This window comes from Xenopus laevis, chromosome 5S, assembly GCF_017654675.1.
Source record: "Xenopus laevis strain J_2021 chromosome 5S, Xenopus_laevis_v10.1, whole genome shotgun sequence".
Classification (NCBI taxonomy): Eukaryota; Metazoa; Chordata; class Amphibia; order Anura; family Pipidae; genus Xenopus; species Xenopus laevis.
The window spans coordinates 116845251-116859691 of NC_054380.1; the positions used below are offsets into that span (position 1 = coordinate 116845251).

Sequence of the window (14441 nt, forward strand, 5' to 3'; positions counted from 1 at the left end):
CATTATGTAGGAGATGATGTTTCATATCAATGGATTGGAATCTTGTTCTACTGGCAGTTTAGTCTCTTGGCAATGGAGGAAAATGTTGGTTTTTGCTGAGAATGTAACAAATTGGACTTTTCCCACTTGGAGTAGAAACAATTGAGGGATTTGGTTTCGCAGCTGCTGCTTTATCCTCTGTTAGTCGCTTTTCTGATATAATATGGATATTTAAAGGGTACCTATAACCCAAAAATTGCTTCTACCGTTGGAGCTGCAGTCCCCACTCTGGTTGGGTGGTCAGTAGTTTTTTTTTCCAAAAAATTACCCCTAATGGGAAAAAAAGTGTTTTATATATTTTTACATATTTGTGCAGTAGAAAGTCCAGTGGAATATCTTTATTTCTATAACATGTGACAATGGCTCCCAGTTAATAATCCAGGGAATTATATTGTTATTTTGCTTCCACTTTTTAGTGCCCCCCATTTTTTCAACGCTTCTCTTCCTACAGTTCTAGGGATACAACACTCTACATACTTCTTTGTCCCATAGCGCAGCAGGTTACTTCTGCTTTTCTAAGTGATCCCGCGCTCTGTCTTTTTGGGGCGACACTCCGAACACCTCAGATTTTCAAACTGCTGGCACTCTTACAGCTTTAAGGCTACATGCACCAAACGTAAATCACATAGTCATGGGGTCAACCCAAATGAAACCATGTAATTTGGAGGAATTGTACCATGTAATTGTTGGAGGAACCAACAACAGCCAATCTCATTTCACCCATTGACTTTCCATGGGGAAATTTAAACTGCTGCCAATGTTACAGCTTTGAAGCTGCACTCACCAAACTTCAATCACATAATCATGGGGTCAACCCAAATGAAAAGGTGATATTAGTTAGATGCCAGAAAGTGGGAGGAGCCAACAGCACTGACTTTGAATGGGGAAATTAAAATCACTGCCACTATACAGTTTATACATTTATTTACATTTTGGCTTTGCATATTCACAACAGAATCATGTCCCTCAGCCTGTGCATGTTGTTTCTTTTTAATAAGGAGACTATGGTTGCCAGCTGGCCAGTATTAATGTAATTGCTCAAAAGATGAAAAGGTGGCACTCCAGTAAGATAAAAAAGTGGTTTATTCCAACAGATCACTGACCAACATTAGCAGACGCATTTCGGGAGTAACTCCCTTAATCATAGACTTACAGGCACAATCGTGTCACTTCCTTAAATAGGCAACAGTGGCCTCTACAGGTCTACTCATAAAAATACAACATGTGTGTGACTTAACCCTATAGGTCACCTAGTTGTAGAGATAATAAGGAGATACAGCCTCGAGAAAACAAAAGAATTTATTTTGCAACAGAATCAGTGAGGAATATAACCAAATTTGCAGAGTAATTAGAAAATATCTTCCGGTCCCGGGTGGTGATGAAAAACTAAACAAAGTATTATCTTCCAATGAGATCAAATTTGTGCCCAAAAAAGCCCCTACACTGAGCAATAAATGCTAGCACCCAGCATAGTTTCTTCACCTACATTTAAATGGAGGGGTGACTGGCTTTCCACAAAAGGCACTTTTAGATGCGGATCCATGAGGTACAAAACTTGTGGGGTGATAGATATCAGCAATGGATTTACTTCCACTGTCACAGGCAGAACATACCAAAGTAAAGAACTGTAATTCCAAGTGAATAGTAGACCTATTGGAATGCAAATGCTGTACAAAACAATATGTAGGGCCAGTTTCGGACTGGCCCACCGGGATACCAGGAAAACTCCCAGTGGGACCAGGTGTCTGTGGGCCCTTGTGCTGCTAAAGATTTGGACTATTTCATGGCCATTCCCTTCGAGAACAAAGAGACTAAATAGATGGAATAATAGATTATAGTAGGTAAAGAATAGAGACTTGGAGAAAAGAGGTTGAGTGAGGAGAATAATAATAATAGTACTGAGAGTGGGCCCCTGGTCTATGGTGGGCCCCTGGTGTCCGACTAGGGTTGCCCCCTTTGCTGATGGCTAAACCCGAACACAGTGTCAGATGACATTGGGGGTGAGGGAAGTGATGTAGGAACAGGCATGATGACATCAGAGGTGGGCACAATGATGTTGGTGGAGTTATGACACCAGGGCAAGGTTATTGCATCACTTAGATACAACTGTCTGGATTTCTATTCAATGTTTTAAAGTGTTGATGCCCAGTTCAAAACCACACAGGTGGCAACCCTATCTCTCGCTATATTCTGCTTGATGAGTAAGCCCAATCCTTTAATTACAGGTATGAGATCTATTATACAGAAATCAGTTATCCAGAAAGCTCTGAAATACAGCAATGCTCATGTAGAAAAAACCTTTTTTTTGATTGATTAGCTTTTTTTTTGTATCTGTAATTACCAGTGGCGTAACTACCGGGGGAGCAGGGGGTGCGATTGGGCCAGGGCCCGCACCCCCTCAGGGCCCCCCCCCGGCAACTCGCACGCCACGAATTGCAGGCATACGGAGGGGGCGGGGTCGGCTGCGCGGCCCGCCCACCCCCTCTAGTTACGTTGCTGCTCTGCCCTTTGCTGCCTCAGCGTACCTCTCCCTCTTCTTTGACGATCGTTGATCTGCCTGCGACTCTCTACTCCCCCTCCTTCGCCAGTCACGCAGCACGCTCCTTCTGTCCCTCCCACACCCTGTCATTCTTCAGTCTCGCTCTGGCTGCCCCTCCCACCTACATCTCTCTCCAGCCTTGTGCCCTCATTCTCCAATCTGTTTCACTCCCTCTGTCCCTCTCCATTCATCTCAAGTGTTGCTCATCCCCTGCATCTTCCATCCTCCGTGTCTTCTTTCCCCTTATGCCACAACCTGCAGCAATACAACATGCTCAAGAGTCAATATAAGGGTAAGTGTGGCATTGCGTACAATAATATAAATCAGAGCCAAAGAACTTCTTACTTATTTACTTATTTATTCTTACTTATTTATAATGAATAATGCACCCCCTACCAAAATTTATAAAGATATTGGAAGTCACCTGGAAGTCACCTCGGAGTTACGTGACCTGTATAAAAGCCTGCGGCCTTGTGATTTTATATGGTCGCGTAACTCCTCAGTGACTTCTAATATCTTTATAAATTACAGTAGGGGGTACATTATCCCTTATAATACATGAGTGATACTCAGAGTTCCCTGTATAACTCAGCCTGCAGCCTTGTGCCTTTATATGGTCACAGAACAACCCCTCAGTGACTTCTAATATCCTTAACATTTACAGTAGGGGGTACATTATCCCTTATAATACATGAGTGATACTCAGAGTTCCCTGTATAACTCACATTTGTTTATTAGAAGGGGTCAATGAACCCCATTTGAAAGCTGGAAAGAGTCAAAAGAAGAAGTAAAATAACTATAAGAAAGAAAAAATAAACAGTATGTATGGATGCAAATGGAGTAGCATTTACAGGTTTGGGGCTGTACCAGAATGCTTGCACCAGAATGCTTGGGACCTGAGTTTTCTACATAAAGGATCTTCCCATAATAAGGAGCACCCAGGCTCGACTAGGCCAGCGGGAGAAAACCTGAAGGGCCGCTACTTTCATGGGCCCCTCTGGCCCGTGAATTCAGGTCTCTAAAAGCATTAAAACCCATTAGAATTGTATTGTTCTCAATGTGGGTTCATACAATTTAGTAACCATCAATTGCAAGGTCCTGTCTTATTATTACAGAGAATGGCAAATAGGTTAAAAAGGAACTGTTTGTTTAGTAAGAACTGGAATTGTTGCAATTTGGAGCTTTCTGGATACCAGGTTTCTACAAAGCCCATAACTGTATTTAATAGGGGTTTTGTAATACGAGGTGCGACATTTGTTACCGGTCTAATCACCAATATAATACTGTTACATTCCCAGTGCTATTTAACCTTGTGAGTGCCACCTATTTTTTTAGGGATGGTATCACACAAGGATAGAACCGTATTACCTGGAAGTGTAACATGTTCAGACAAGTCCAATCTGCCCAAACATGACCATGTCTCCTTTAGGATTGCCACCTTTTCTGAAAAAATAACAGCCTTCCTATATTTTGTGGTTTTTCCATAGAAATCAAGCCACATTAATACTGGCCAGGTGGCAACCATAGTCTAAAACATGCACAGGCTGAGAGACATGATTGTGTTGTGAATATGCAAAGCCAAAATGTATATAGATGTGTGAGGTTTTATTTGTGGCTTAAATATACTGTATTAAAGTTTTCTAGAAGAAAGATGGTGGAATGATGCCTTGGGTTGACTGTTCTTGATTTCAGGAGTTACATGAACTACTGGTCACATACAATTATTTTATTGCTAGTCATTTCACCAAGATAAAGTCACTGTTTCCTTGTTTTAAAGGGACAGGTCTGATTAGATCGAGTCATTCCAAGGTTTGACAAGGTTATTCCTTGAATTGACCCTGAGACTTGAGGCCACCCAATCCGAATCCTGTATTACATAGACATTTCAGATGAGTTTAATAAATTCTAATGTTTGACAATGACTGGCCTTTAGCCTTGCAGTCAGTCTACCTGAACCCATTGTTACCTACTATAATGCCCCCTACTGTTGTTAATAGGGGAGGTTTTCATGAAATTAACAAATTTTAAATCTGTGTGGCTCCTGGGGAGACAAAACTATACTTTATTCTATCTGAACTTAATTTTTTTTAACTTTTCTCAAATAAAAGACAATAGGGTCATTATTAAAGTCCCTAATGCACAGAACATTCTGTCTCTCAGTATCCATTATCAAGCACTTGAATCTGAGCATATCTGTACTCAAAGCATGAGATTCAAAGTGCAACATGTCAGCCGGTGCCCAAACTTAACAGGGCCTCTCCTGACATTAGGAAAGGTGAGAAGTGCTATACGCTAGTGACCAACTGTGAATAGTTTGGGGACCACTGGAGTAAATAGTGTGAGAATGGCAGCAGGTTCAATTCCCCCATTGAACGGGTGAAATCTGATCTGTTCTGTTCTGATCTGAGCTGTTCATAGCTTCTCCAAGTTTGGGCCATCCAACATTCATTCACGTTGACAACATGACATGTAACATAGTAACTTAGAAAGCTAGGTTGAACAAAGACACACATCCATCAAGTTCAACCTTTTAACTCTTTTTTAACCTGCCTTACTGCCTAACTGCCAGTTGATCCAGAGGAAGGCAATTCCAGTAAGTAGCCTCAAAACTTTAAAACTGGCAGTGATGTAAATTGTCCCATTCAAAGTCAGTGCTGTTGGCTCCTCCCACTTCTGGGCATCCAACTAATATCAGCTTTTCATTTGGGTTGACCCCATGACTATGTGATTGAAGTTTGGTGAGTGCAGCTTCAAAGCTGTAACATTGGCAGCAGTTTAAATTTCCACATGGAAAGTCAATGGGTGAAATGTGATTGGCTGTTGTTGGTTCTTCCCACTTTTGGGCATCTAACAAATTACATGGTTTCAATTGGGTTGACCCCATGACTATGTGATTTACGTTTGGTGATTTACGAGAGGCAGCAGTTTGAAAATCTTCCCCTGCCAAAGTCAATGGAAAAATTGAGGTGTTCGGAGTGTCGCCACAAAAAGACATAGGGTGGGATCAATATTAACCGGCTGCGCTATGGGACGAAGAAGTGTGGAGAGTTTAGTGTTGTACCACTAGAACTTTAGAAAGAGAAGCATTTAGAAATGGGGGCACTAAGAAGAAGAAGAAGTGGAAGAACAATAGAATTCCCTGGATTATAAACTTGGAGCCATAGTCACATGTTATAGCAATAAAGTCCATTTGACTTTCTACTGCACAAATATGTAAAAATATATAAAACACTTTTTTCCCATTAGGGGTAATTTTTTGGAAAAAAGCAACTGACCACCCAACGGACTGCAGCTCCATTGGCAGAAGCAATTTTTGGGTGATAGGTACCAGAGCAGGGCTGGACCAAGCAGGGCCGGACCAAGCAGGCACCCTAGGCAACCGGCTCGACCATGGAGCCGGCTGAGTTGTGCGCTTGCGCAAGTTCACGCTCGCGCACATCGACATGCACGGAAGCGCTCATTGGCGAGCACGGAAGCACACATCAGCGTGCGTGCATGCGCAGAAGCTCTATTCTATGTGCACATATGCGCAGTAGCGCAAGAAGATGCTGAAATGTCGGGGAGAGAGGGGACCAGACATGGCTTAGGCGACAGAGCAGGTACGTGCCTGGTGCCCCCTCAGCTTTGCACCCTAGGCACGTGCCTGCTCTGCCAACCCCTAGTTTCGGCCCTGATAGGTGCCCTTTAAATATCCATTTATAGGAGAATAGCGACTAACAGAGGATAAAGCAGCAGCTGCCAAACCAAATCCATCAATTATTTATATTTCAAGTGGGAAAAGTCCAATTTGTTACATTCTCACCAAAAACCAACATTTTCCTCCATTGCCAAATGACTAAACTGCCAGTAGAACAAGATTCCAATCCATTGATATGAAACATCATCTCCTACATAATGTCTGTGTATATTTCTATGTGTGTATAGATGAGGAGGTGTCTATATTTATTTATAGTGATGAGGGACTCTCTCCCTTTTCAGTTTGCCAAAAAATCCGCAAAACTTTGAAAAAATTGCGAAAAATCTAAACATTTGTGAAACGTATTAAAGTCAATGGATGCATGACAATTTTTTCTTATTCCAAATGCGTTAAAGTCAATTAGTTTATTGTGGCGACTTTTTAGTCTCAGCGACTTTTTTGTCCAAATGCATTAAAGTCAATGGGTGGTTTTTTTATGGGAAAATTTTTGTGTTTTTTTTGTCTCAGCAATAATTTTGTCTTGGCGACTTTTTTGTTGTGGCTAGTGATATTTTGTTTAGTGTCTTGTTTTGCTTTGCCGAAAAATTAGCGAAAAATTTGTGAAACAGTAAAAAATTTGCAAAATGCATTGAAGTCAAAATAATTTTGATGTGGAACAATTTTTAAGCCTGCCAATTTTTACACTCAAAATAATTTTGACCCGTGACAATTTTTACACGTGCAACTTTTTTTTTTTTCCAACTAATTTTTCTGCAATGAATTTTTGCAGCAGTTTCAAAATAAAATTCACAGGTGGGGAAGTGCGATAATTCACAGTGCATCCATGCCTGGCAAATAAATTCACCCATCACTAGCGGGTGCAAAATAAATTTTGCGGTGGATTTCTGCCGCTGATGAAATGCAGAAATTTGCAGCGAATCCTTGCCTGGTGAAAAATGTGCTCGTTACTATTTATTTCTATAGCAGCAGAACTGTACCGAGGGCTTTACAAGGTGGGAACATAAACAGGGCCATAGTGATATGAAGTTCTGCAGCAACAATACAGAAATATATATATATATTTATATATATATATATATATATATATATATATATATATATATATATATATAGGAATTTTCTCTTAACTAAAGCTTTAATTTCAAATAATATCTTTGCCTATTTGTATATTTCTTTTTGTAATAAAACCTGTTTCATTCTTCAATAGAAAAAAGACAAAAATCAGAACAAATCTACGGATCAAGATAAAATTATTGTGGTAAGCAGAGAAAACTGTACTATTATTCTACTAAACTATACTACTGTACTGAGGGTTTGGCCCCACATTTCCCCATTATTTTTCCTTTGAATAATATCATTGCATCAATAACCACAAGCACATTTTAAACCATCTAATATTGAAATTCAGAATCATCCAGTAACAGCTTGACTTTATTCATGATAAAATCAGTACAGTACAGATTAGTAACCAAAACCTGATTTCCTTTTAATAATGGTTAATACAAGTTGTTTTTTTATGAATAGATATTTCCTACTTGGCATATATATCTGTGCTTTTGGCCTAGATAGGCCCCGGGTTAAACACTAAGGGGGTTATTTATTAAAGTCTGAATGCCAAATACTTGAAAAATATGAGGTTTTTTTTACTATAAAATTTGACTATTTTGTGAAAAGCGACTTTTTCAGGATTTATTATTCCCCGAGGATGGAAAAAGTCAGAATCTAAAAAAAAATCTATGTCTCAGATCTGCAGAGGTTGTATATAAGCCAATGGGAGAAGTCCTGATATCCTGATCTGTGCTGGGTTTCATGCAATACTCTGAAGATTTCATGGTTTTCAGGCAACAATCCAAAAAAACTGTTATTTCGTGCAGAAAATCTGAAGAATTTGGTTTTTGTATGATTTTCAAGATTTTTTTTTCCCCCACTGGAAATTTTTGGGAAAATGTTTTGATGAATCAAGGGAAATAACCTGTGCGGATTTGATCATAGTATATTTTAGAAAATAATGAGATAAATTCCGATTTTGATGAATAACCCCGTAAGGATTTTTGTTTCTAGTGCTGGAACCAACACGCTTATATTTGAGAAGATATTGAAAATGAAGTGGATTAAAATCTCTTTGAAATGTAAAAAGGAAAAAGTCTACTCTGGTTTTATTCGCTTAATAGAATTGCTCCTTTCACTCTAAGTGCCGGCCTGAACTTTCCATCTTAACATGAAGTTACAATTACTGGCAGATAGTGGGGCTCATTTATAATCTTTGTGCAGCACATAATAGTCACACGTGGAACATATTTGTCCTGCGCATGGGAATATGCTGGATAAGAGTTGTTGGATAAGAGTTGTATCTAATGTGCAAACAGAATTGGGAATTTTCATTATTTTATTAATTATCTTTTATTATAGTAATTATTTTTTATGCCACGACTTTGGCGGAGTAAAAAATATTAGACTGAGCCCTAAATCTCCTGTGGGATTTATTTGGCTACAACTGCACTAAGCCCAATTTATAAATCTAGGAGACTACAGGTATGAGATCCATTATCTGGAAAACCATAACCCATAAAATTCAGAATTATGGGAAGATTGCCTCCCATAGACGCTATTTTAATTAAATAATTAATAAAAAATTTCCTTTTTCTCTGTAATAATAAAACAGCTCCTTGTACTTGATCCCAACTAATATATAATTAATCCTTACTGGAAACATAACCAGCCGATTGGGTTCATTTTATGTGTCCATGAAAGGAATGGAGATCGAAGTTACAGAAAGACCCTTTATCTGGAAAATCCTAGGCCCCGAGCATTCAACAGATCCAATAACTGTAGTAGAAAATCCAGACAAGAACATTGACTTCTACAGGTTTTTGGTATCAAATAAAAGCTGTTTTATAAACAGGTATAATTATGACATCATGATGATGGTTATGTTGTAAACAGAGATGTAACTACAGAGGAAGCAGAACCTGTGGCTGCAGGGGGGGCCCAGGAGGTATAGAGGACCCCATGAGGCCCTAATTTATACACAATTTCAATAAACATTGGTAAAACAGGTCAACCTATGGACATTTTGAGGGCCAGAAAAATAATTTGCTGTGGGGCCCAGTAAGATCTAGTTATGCTACTGGTTATAATGACAGATTTAATGAAATCATATAAGTAAATGACAAGTAAAGATAATGCCATTTCTACCTCTGACTTGTATTAATCCACGAAAAATAGTCTGGATCACAGAACTCAGTAAATATATAGTAAATGTTATGGAATGATGGAGACCTCTAGTGACCAAACAGAGGTAAGACTATAAATTCAAAAAAATGTCTCTATATCCATGCTTTTTATAAAAAAAGTTTTATTACATCATATTAAAAATCAACAAAAAAAACCTTAATGGAGCCTAATGCGTTTCATGCTCACCTAGCACTTAGTCATAGGCAATCCTAAATGGAACACATATCTCCCATACATATATACATTTACAGATGTACCTCTGACTTGTATCTGTGATTTTTATTAGAAAACATAGAGGGTGGTCCTTGATTTCTACTATAATTATTGTTGTGATCTCAACCTCCTCTGGGTTATTTTCAGGATATTTTTGGCCAGTTACAGCCCAAACCACACTCTATTTTGTGTCCAGCACTCCTAGCCCAATATAGACATGGGGGAGATTTGCAGAAAGTAAGGGAGGGTTATCAGTAATGAGTATAGTCACAAATATCACCTGCTCAGTTCCTGAAAATAATGGAAAATCCATGTTTTGTTGCAGAGAATAATTGCTTGAATTCATAGGAGAAACTGTGCCCACTGGTGTGTGTCGCTGGGAATGTGCATTACCTTAAACATCAAGTCTGTGTATGTGCCTGCTTAATAATAAGAAATGTCCCTATGATGGTGGTATGAGGCTACCAGGGGCTGTTGGGTGTATGACAGAACTACTGCAGTGCTGCAAACAGCATGGTGGCCACCACTGCACAAGCAGAACATGGCACAAAGGAGGCGGCACATTTTGGAAGCAAGCAAACTAACATGGATGGAAGTACTGCCTTGTGTGCGTTTAAGCTCAACTAAACAACTATGTTTAATTAATAAGTATTACTCCTCCTTTAAAGGAGAACTAAACCCTAAACATGAATGTGGCTAAAATATCTTATTTTATATTCTGAACTTATTGCACCAGCCTAAAGTTTCAGCTTGTTAATAGCAGCAATGATCCAGGACTTCAAACTTGTCACAGGGGGTCACCATCTTGGAAAGTGTCTGTGACACTCACATGCTCAGTGGGCTCTGAGCAGCTGTTGAGACAGGGGGGTCGTCACTAATTATCCAGCAGAAAATGAGGTTGGTCTGTAATATAAGCTGATGCTACAGGGCTGATTATTAAATTCTGATGCTAATTGCACTGGTTTCTGTGCTGCCATGTTGTAATTATCTGTATTTATTACTAATCAGCCTTATATTGTGACATTTCTATTCTATGTGTACTGTATATTGTGAGTGGGTCCCTAAGCTCAGTAAGTGACAGCAGCACAGAGCATATATACAATTGTACATACATTACAGCTTCTACTCTGTTGTTTCTGCTTGCTAGACCTCTCTAGCCGCACTAGGTGGTGACAAACAAGTTTATTTTCTTGTAAATAGGTGCTTAATTAAAACTAATTACATCATTTTTTTTGCACAGGGTGAGTGTATGGCAGCTGTTTATGTTGTGAGGGTAATACAGATACACATTCAAGCCAGCCTTCCAGCAGTACAAACTGAATTCTAACTGGCCTTCACCCTGGCTCCCTTGACTAATACTCTGTATTATAGGCCTGCATTGGGTTGGGTACCCGCAGAATACCGGCAAAGTGGTTGGGTTTCGGGCCAAAAGTCCCTGATTCCGTGGCTGTGCAAGCAGTCCATGGATAACCCAGCTGGGTACCCAACAAAGGGTTGATCCCGCTCACCCACCCTCTCACTCACCAATTTTTTTGGAAAGATTTGGCACCTGAGTGACGTTACTTCCGGTCAAATCTGATGCCATTTCCAGTTTCACAGTTTCCTCGGGTAGGAAGATTAGTTGACCTATTGCGGGGTCGGGTAGTGAGAACATACTGGTCAAATTGCGGGTTTCGGTTACAGGTCGGTGTGGGTTTAAATCATGTGATTTTTCGTCACACAAACAAAAAGGTAAAAAATATCTTAACAGTTAGCTCCAGGCACAGTTACCCCCCCCCCCTTGTTTTCATAATTTGCTTATGAAAATTAGTGTTCAGATTCAGTTTGGTATTCAGCAGAATCTTTCACAAAGGATTCGGGGTTTGGCCAAACCTAATATAGTGGATTTGGTACATCCCTAATACAACTGGAGCTCTGCTCTGATCACCTAAAGGAAGAGGAAGGTGGAAGAGCTCAATAAAGAGGCTTTATTAATTCAATGGAAAGAATGACTGGACGATGCCTTACATTAATCAGCTTTATATCCTGATTAATACCCTCTTCTGGTTGGGACTATTCCAACGTATGGATCCGTGCTGAAGATCAGGCAATAATTTAAAGGAACAGTTCAGTATAAAAATAAAAACTGGGCAAATAGATAGGCTGTGAAAAATAAAAATTGTTTCCAATATAGTTAGTTAGCCAAAAATGTAATGTATAAAGACTGGAATGACTGGATGTCTAACATAATAGCCAGAACACTACTTCCTGCTTTGCAGCTCTCTTGGTTTCCACTGATTGGTTACCAGTCAGATAACCAATCAGTGACTTGAAGGGGGGGCACATGGGCCATAGCTGTTGCTTTTGAATCTGAGCTGAATGCTGAGGATCAATTGCAAACTCACTGAACAGTTATGTCCCATGTGGTCCCCCATTCTTAGGCGAATGTTCTCTACGTCTGGTAACTCTCTCCAAGCCCCACTCTCGTTTATACAAATCACTTTGGTACCAATGCAATAACTCTCTATTAAAAAAAAAAAACCAAACAGTTCTCTCCGGTGCAATACATTAGTAGCCCAGTGGAAATCTTCCAGGACTTAGTAGAATCTGTATTAACATTATTGGCAGAGAAAGGAAATAAAAAGGGTTGCAATTTAACAACAGGTGAGAAGAGAGCATTACAAAAATTTAAAAAAAGATAGATCTATATCAATAAAAAGGGCTGATAAAGGTGGATTAGTTGTAAATATTACTGATTACTTAAAAGAAGCAGAGCGACAATTGCAGGATGCAAGTTCCTATAAAATACTAACAAAGAGATCCTACAGAACAATTTAAGGTAGAACTAGTTCAATTAATAAATAAAGGCTACGATCAAGGAGTAATGAGTAAAGAATTGAAGCAAAAATTAATTCCTGATCATCCGGTACTGCCAATTGTTTGCAATGTCCCAAAGTCCATAAGGGGATTATTCCACCAAAGGGCAGACCGTTGGTATCGGGAATTTATTTACACAGTTTATATTTTTATCCTGGACAATTCCCTTTAAGGACAAGTAAAGCCTACATTTTCTGACCATGTATATAAGTTGGGCATGTCTTCCCCACCCAAGCCACACCATTTGTACTGCATATACTCCCTCCATTTGCCAGCGCCATCACATTTTCCTAAAACAAATAGAAGCTTTCATCCAGCGGCCATTTTCCCTCTGACACATCATCAGTAACATTGACATCTGGAAACAGGACATGTATGCTGTAAAGTTCATGCAATGTAGAATGAGGGTTTACACAGGCACAACATAGTTTGATAAAAAGTTCTGCTGGGATTGGTTGAGCAACGTAATGGTTAAGCTGAGCTCAGGAGAGGTGGTTAGGAGAACACAAATAGGACCAGATAGCTAGAGCAGAGTTTCTATGGGAACCAGCAATGCTATCTCTTAATTGGCTGTTAGACTGGAGGGTGTGTTTAGTAATCTGAGCTGAGAAGAACTGAGCATGCTCATAAGTCAACAGCCAGAGTAAATTCCCGAGGGAGTGGGTTAGAGGAGGAGAAGGATTTCTAAGTGATTAAGGGGATGCTGCAGCCTTACTGTTAACCTTTTAACAACCAGAGTGGCAGTTCTCTAAAGATTTCAAAGAGGCTATTTACTTATTAAATTTTGCGGAGGGGGTTTACATGTCCTTTAAAGGAACAGTTCAGTATAAAAATAAAAACTGGGCCAAAAACTGTTTCTAATATAGTTAGTTCAGGTAGAAAAGCCACAAGGGAGGGAGGGATTTCTATACAACCACAGAGGAAGCAGACCCTATGGTCTGAGCCACCACCCCCTCCACGAGCAAGGGGTCTGCATACTCTCTAATTAGGCAGAAGATTTGTTACACAGTGTTGAACTGGGGATCCACCAGAGGACTTGACCTTAAAGGAATTGTTCAGTATAAAAATAAAAACTGGGTAAATAGATAGGCTTTGCAAAATAAACAATGTTTCTAATATAGTTAGTTAGTCAAAAATGTAATGTATAAAGGCTGGAGTGACTGAATGTGTAACAGAACAGAACACTACTTCCTGCTTTTCAGCTCTCTTAAGGAAGGACTACATGGACGTTTTCAGCGCGATCTGACCTGCTGCGACAAAAATAAGGTAAGAGATAGAAATTTCGGATGAAGTCCCAGCGTTGATCCGACGCGACACAACTGTCAGATTTTCTAGTAGACTTAAGGTATGAAGATCCAAATTACAGAAAGATCCGTTATCCGGAAAACCCCAGGTCCCTCATACCCCCTCCCTCCTCCCCAGCCTAGCTGCTACCCCAGGCAAATGCCCCTAACTCTTTACTTACCCCTCGGTGCAGATTCAGCGATCGCAGTTCACGGCAGCCATCTTCCGGGTCTTCGGTAATCCGAGACTGAGACCGGCGAACGGAGATCCCTGAATCTGCACCGAGGGGTAAGTAAAAAGTTTCCCCGGGAAAGAAAAGAAAGATCCTATCTGAAATCATAATTGGCTTGTGAATTTCCTATATTTTTGTACTGTGCTGTTGCTGCAGTTTTGTGTATTTCAGAGTATTTCTCTGTTCACTTCCTCTTTTGCTGGTTTGAGAGAGAAAAAGAGAGTTTTGAGTAAAAAAGAGAAACACAGAAAGTGTTGTTTGTAGTTTAACAGATTAGTTTAACAGACCACACAGAGACCACACTTAGAGGAGCTCAAGTGTCGTGTTTTGTTAGTGATAGTCATGGG

The 14441-nt window shown here is 39.8% G+C and overlaps 1 long non-coding RNA gene across 1 annotated transcript; it reads left to right on the top strand.

Annotated features, from left to right (window-relative positions):
• Positions 1-2540: 2540 nt before the first annotated feature.
• Positions 2541-13836, top strand: LOC121394085. The gene is made up of 3 exons (XR_005961500.1): positions 2541-2870; positions 7483-7533; positions 13781-13836. It is a non-coding gene; the product is annotated as an uncharacterized LOC121394085 (long non-coding RNA).
• The last annotated feature ends 605 nt before the right edge of the window (positions 13837-14441 follow it).